The sequence below is a fragment of the Triplophysa dalaica genome, chromosome 5 (assembly GCF_015846415.1).
Source record: "Triplophysa dalaica isolate WHDGS20190420 chromosome 5, ASM1584641v1, whole genome shotgun sequence".
In the NCBI taxonomy this organism is placed as follows: Eukaryota; Metazoa; Chordata; class Actinopteri; order Cypriniformes; family Nemacheilidae; genus Triplophysa; species Triplophysa dalaica.
Genome location: NC_079546.1, coordinates 19,677,638 through 19,683,714, shown reverse-complemented (window position 1 = coordinate 19,683,714; position 6,077 = coordinate 19,677,638). Strand labels below are relative to the sequence as shown.

Genomic DNA, 6,077 nt, shown 5'->3' with positions numbered 1-6,077 from the left:
GCTGGGGTATGTAACACCACCGCTGAGGAGTCAACTGCATACCTCCTTGACAATACGTCAGGCACTACATTACATTGACCTCTTCTGTATCGTACAGTAAAATGATACCCCTGCAGCCTAATAGTCCATCTTTCCAGTCTAGATGTTGGTTTTGGATGCTGAAATAGCCAGACTAGAGAAGCATGATCTGTGATCACTTCGAAAGCTCTACCCTCCAGGTAATGGCGCCACTTCTCTACAGCCCATACCACTGCAAGACACTCTTTTTCTGATGTTGAATAATTTTTCTCAGCACCTCTGAGCAATCGTGATGCATAGGCAATTACTTTCTCCTGGCCATCCACCTCCTGCGTTAACACGGCTCCTAGACCCACATCACTTGCGTCAGTCTGTACTTTAAAAGAAGATTCGAAGTTAGGTGTGTTTAAAACCGGTGCCTTAGTAAGTTCATCTTTAATCAGCTCAAATGAACGTTGGCACTCTTCAGTCCAATTCCACTTTATCTCTTTCTTCTTCAGTGCATGCATGGGTGCAGTTTTACTAGAAAAATCAGGGATAAAACGATGGTACCAGGCTGCAAGACCCAGAAATCGCTGCATCTCCTTTAAGTTCTTAGGTGTAGGAAATGTCTTGATCGCATCCACTTTGTCTTCATCCATCTTAACTCCCTCTGCGGTGATGGTGTGTCCAAGGTAGTCCAGTGAAGGACAAATGAACTTACATTTTGTGAGGTTAAGAGTGAGACCGGCGGTGTGTAAACTCTGGATCACTTGCTTGAGATGGTGCATGTGAGACTGGATGTCTGGGGAGTATATGATGATGTCGTCGATATAGACCATGCAACATCTGTTCTTATGCTCCCTTAATACTTGTTCCATAAGTCGTTGGAATGACGCGGCGGCATTTTTCAGGCCAAAAGGAAGACATAGAAATTCATATAGACCTGAAGCTGTGACGAAAGCGGTCTTTTGTACACTTGCAGGATCCATTTCAACTTGCCAATAACCACTCTTTAAATCTAACGTCGTAAACACTTTGGCTCCTTGGAGAGAATCCAGAATGTCTGTGATTTGAGGCATCGGGTATGCGTCCAGGTGTGTCTTAGCATTCAGACCTCGGTAATCAATACATAACCTAGATCCCTTATCTTTCTTATCTACAACTACCACCGGTGAAGCCCATGGAGACGTAGAATGTTTGATGATTTTCAATTGAAGTAACTCCTTAATTTGCTCTTCAATAAAATCATTCTTGACTTTCGAAACTCTGTACGGTCTCTTTCTTATAGGAAGTTCGTCAATAGTTTTAATCTCATGCTTGATCAGGCTGGTGCGTCCTAGTTTTGTGGTGCATACCGAAGGCCAATCATACAGGAGAGCTTTCAATTGACTCTTTACCTTAACTGCAGCCCGAGAGTTTTCCACGACTTGATCGATTAAATTCAACTTCTCACCGCACATCAACTCAACTTCTCCTTGGGCAGCATAAAATCGTACAGCAAGATGCTTGAGCGTTTTATTAAAACTCATGGGATGACTTGAGTTAGTATCAGGCAGAGATATGCGTGATGCATTAAAGTCAATGGTGACCTTGGCTTCTTTGAGGAAATTCAAACCTAAGATGATAGGTACTGCCAAATCCTCATCCTTCATCACATAGAATGTAACCTCATGTTTTGATCCGTACATCTCACATTGCCAGAGTATTTTACCTTGAGTTTTTTGACTCTGGCCATTAGCAAGCATGAATGTCTGATCACTTCTGGTCAAAAGCTCATCCTTTCTCTTTAGTCTCTGCCATACTTTCTGCTGTATCAAAGAAAAAGTACTTCCTGTATCAATGACAGCATTGAAGAATGAATGATTTAAAATCAAGGGTGCCTGCAGTACATTATCACACTGAGAGCCAGCAGCAGGATCTAACAGCATCAGGCGATTAGACTGACTTTTCTCACCAGTAGAACTCTTCTTCTGTTCCTCACTTTTCTCTTGACTCCACCTTCTCTTATTCTCCGTCCAGTCCCTCTCTATTTGGGTACCAAGACGAACCAGTTCATCAATAGTTTTCACCGTTCCCCTCAACAGTGATGCCAACCGCGGATTGCAGCTTCTTAAGGTTGCCTGCACTAATTCGGCTTCAGGCAACAAAGGGTTAATTTTTAGAGCCATCGCCCTATAGTTGAAAGCAAAATCTCTCACCGATTCGTTGACCCTCTGTCGGTAATTTGCCAATTTCTGTGCAGCAACTTCCTTGTGGTCTTCATTCAAAAATGAGAACAGGAATTTTTCTTTGAAAGAATCCCAATCTTGAATATTCTGTTTCTCTGCTCTCCACCAGCTCTTAGCGGTTCCCTTAAGACTGACGGATAATGCTGCCAACACCTCTTCATAGGACATGGGTCTCAGTTCGTTATATTCTTCAAAGCGATCTGTAAATTCAATGGGGTCTTCTGAAATCAAATTACTAAAGGAAGGTAAATCTATTTTAACAGGAGGTGGATGAGATGCTGAAGAATGATGCGATACTTGCCTCGTCGTGTCTTGTGTTATTGAGGTAATCTTAGAAGGTGAGGGGGATTTTCTGGCAGATGCATCTGTACTGAAATAAACAGGAGTTGATGTGACCGGTTGGATATCCTTGAACTGCTTCTCCAGCTGTTTATCATGTCGTTTCAAACAATCCACCATGCTCTTAGCTAGATCATCAATTTTGGCATAGCATTGTTGGTGAACTCGATCTATCTCTCTTTGAAGACGATAATTAACTCTGTCTTCATAAGCTTTCAGTTTCATACTCAATGCCTCTGAAGTAACAAAGTCACTGACTCTGTGTTCCAGATCCGCAAGGTGCTCTTCAATACTACTCATTCGTTGCACTTTTTCATCACTGCCAAATTGTACCTCCTCTTCTTGAAAATCAAGTGGTGGGGGAGGTAAGGGTAAGTCATCTTGTTTCACTCTAAAGTCTGATGGCTCAACTCCACCTTCCTTTTCTTCCTCTGAATCTAGGTACAATTCGCTAAAAGTATCTATCAAAGTTACCACCGGATCCCTTCGATGAATGAAAGCTTCATCAGAATAATCAGCGATAAGCTCCCTTTCTTCCATAGCAGATGATTGTTAGGAATATTTGTTTGTGAAGGGCTTTCAGTACCGTCGAAATGTATTTTTAATTACAAGGAAACCCACAAAAGCTAATGAGGGTCCCTGTTCGGGCGCCATTCTGTAACATTCCCTTCTTTTTATAAGGTGTTACTCTGAGGAGGTTCAACAGAAATTCGACTGATACTGACCATAAAACCACTTCATTCAAAGAAATATTCCTTTTATTTCTAAGGGCATATATATATATAGAATCCCTCCAACCACCAACGATACACTGAAACAGACAGCACTGATCACAGCACGAATGTGCTAACAAACGAACCCCACATCAAAGTCCAGTCCTCTTTTGTTTGTGAAGATATGGTGATGGTGATGAGATGCGTCCAAGTCCACCAAGTCACTTAGAGAGCGATGCAATGAATACAATCCAACAGTCCAGAATGAAGGCCCAGGTGAAATTAGGCAATGTCACCTCAAAAGTTGTGCAGGTCCACTGATCATAATGACTGCTAATCATAAGTCCTTTATCCTCCCAATCAGAATTCCACTGGTTAGCAGGTAGCACAAAGGCTAACCATGAGGTTTCCTTCTACCTAATGCCTTCCTCTTCATGGGTTTTTTCCCCCCTTATAACTCATAGCCATCATGCACTAGTGCCCTCCAGTGGCTCCTCCGGGCCTCACACCTAACCCAGATACCCATTTTTGTGCAACCGCCCAAGGCTAAACAATAATAATACACAAGTAACGTTTTACACTGTTACAATATAACGTGAAATAAAAACATTAAAAAAGGAGATTTCACAGCCTGACTCAACACCACATGAAAAGTAAGTCATATCTTTGCTTTATTTAAGTGGTTATTTTAGTTTGTAGCACATCTCTTTAATCATATTTATATTATCTCATTTTGATTTAATTGTAATTATTTAGCCATTGCAGTTAGCATGGCTTCTTGTTATTGATTTTTCTTCAGTGATTCTGCTTGCTAACAGCAGGTGTGTTTATTTAGTGCTCAATAATCATTTCATGGACTATTGACTCTGAGCAGTGTGTAACACTGGTTTTGCTGTGCATGAAATTCAATATGAGAGTAGGAAGCTGCATTTATTGTAAAACAGTTTGCTTTTACATTATTATTTGAAGTATTCAATTATTGCAAATATTACTTGTTAAACGTATAGCTTAATACTCACCAACTGTAAGATGCTCTCCATCACTGCAGGATCATTTAGATTCTGATCAGATTTCACCACCAATCTTACAATCTGTTTCTTCGACACTGTGTGAACATTATGCACGTTAGATGTAATCTTGTCTCGGGGAATACTTTCCAGAAAAGAATGGTTGCATATGACAGACAATTCCCCCTTTAATTTCCATGAAAAGTTTTAGATGGATAATTTTAAATTTTTAATATTGCAGGTTAGATTGTAACAGGGATCTTAAATGTAGTTTTACATATTAACTAACAGCTTAGTTATCAAATAAGAGCATTTTTTTACCCTGTGCATTTCTCAATCACATCTCACTGCCTACTGCAGGGCAAAACCTGCTGCGCGCACTGTTCCTCCATCAAATACAGTACATGTTTAAACAGAAGCTGGCTAGCCAGTAAATCAGAAAACCTAAATGTAAGATGGACAAACCAAATGTGACGACACTTTCTACTACTTCAAAGTGACATCATTTTATTGTCAACTGCATAAAATTAAAATCTTCATAAAAACTAAAGTCTTTGATTCAAAGTCAATTAGCATGCATGACCCAAATAAGACATTGGTCTACAATAGCACCTGCTTAATTTCTCGGTAATTATTGTTGTTGTTATTATTAATAATATAAATTTGACTTATAATATATAAATATATACATGTCCAAGTCAACACGATGATGTCACATTAATCTCACAGTGATGTATCCATGAGTCTACAGAATACTCACGATGAGGTCAAACTGTGATCTTAGAGGTTCAGATGTGACTGGTTTGTCATTTGAAGTCATCATTATGTTGATGAGTGTTTTGAAGGAGTTTTTTTTTTTTAATACATGTTATTATGTTTTTATCTTTACTCTTTATTATTATAGTTTGATTAACATAATGTGTGTGCCTTAATGAATTGAAGGGTTTTTATTAAATCTTACAGCATAAATATGTACACTAACAATGTTTGATATATGTCTCATGTAACCAAGGGTAAAATCTAAGCCGGTATATTAGAGTGCAGGACACGAGGTTCAACAGGATACAAGAATGTGTGGGGGTAGCAGCTGATAAAGCACGAGGTTCAACAGGATACCAGAATGTGTGTGAGAAACAGCTGATACGGCCTTGGGGCTGGGAGGAAGAGATATGAGAAAGTTGGATGTAGTGTGATGTTTTTCAGAGTTCTAAGAAAGCAGCCGTTTGGAGGAGATCACTCGACGTTGCGTCACTGAATGATTGGATAAGAAAGAGGTCCATCAAACTCAACCCAGCCTTACCATAGGCCCAGGACGAGAAGCAAGCCTCAAGACACACCTCACACATACACACATAAATATGTAAACACAACAGGAAACGGGGCTGTTCTTGATTATACTCTGTGCGGAGAGTGAGTGAGCAGGACAGCCCAGATCTGTGAATCAAACCAATAAACTTCTATTATTGTACCAAATGTCCAGTAAGACCAATTTTTGATCGCGCAGGACATCGTATGTCCTTCAGTTTGCTTTAGTTGAGCTCTTGACTCTACAGTGTTTGACATCTCTTCCTCTGGCTGCTGTAACTGTGTGTTTACTTTATAGTGTACATTTGTTATGTTGAGTAATGCCAAAGGAGTGTTTGATGATAGTACAGTATAATCATTGGTAAATGTTGATGAGAACAGTGTTGTGCTGCTGAATGTGTGCTAGTAGAGAGTGAGATTCAGCTGGTTTGAGACAAACAAATATTATAAACATCTTCCAAATGAATTACACACATAAACATTGC

The 6,077-nt window shown here is 39.8% G+C and overlaps 1 long non-coding RNA gene across 1 annotated transcript; it reads left to right on the top strand.

Moving 5' to 3' along the window:
• Positions 1-5,141: 5,141 nt before the first annotated feature.
• Positions 5,142-5,760, top strand: LOC130420536 (uncharacterized). Its single transcript, XR_008906656.1, has 2 exons — positions 5,142-5,339; positions 5,390-5,760. It is a non-coding gene; the product is annotated as an uncharacterized LOC130420536 (long non-coding RNA).
• The last annotated feature ends 317 nt before the right edge of the window (positions 5,761-6,077 follow it).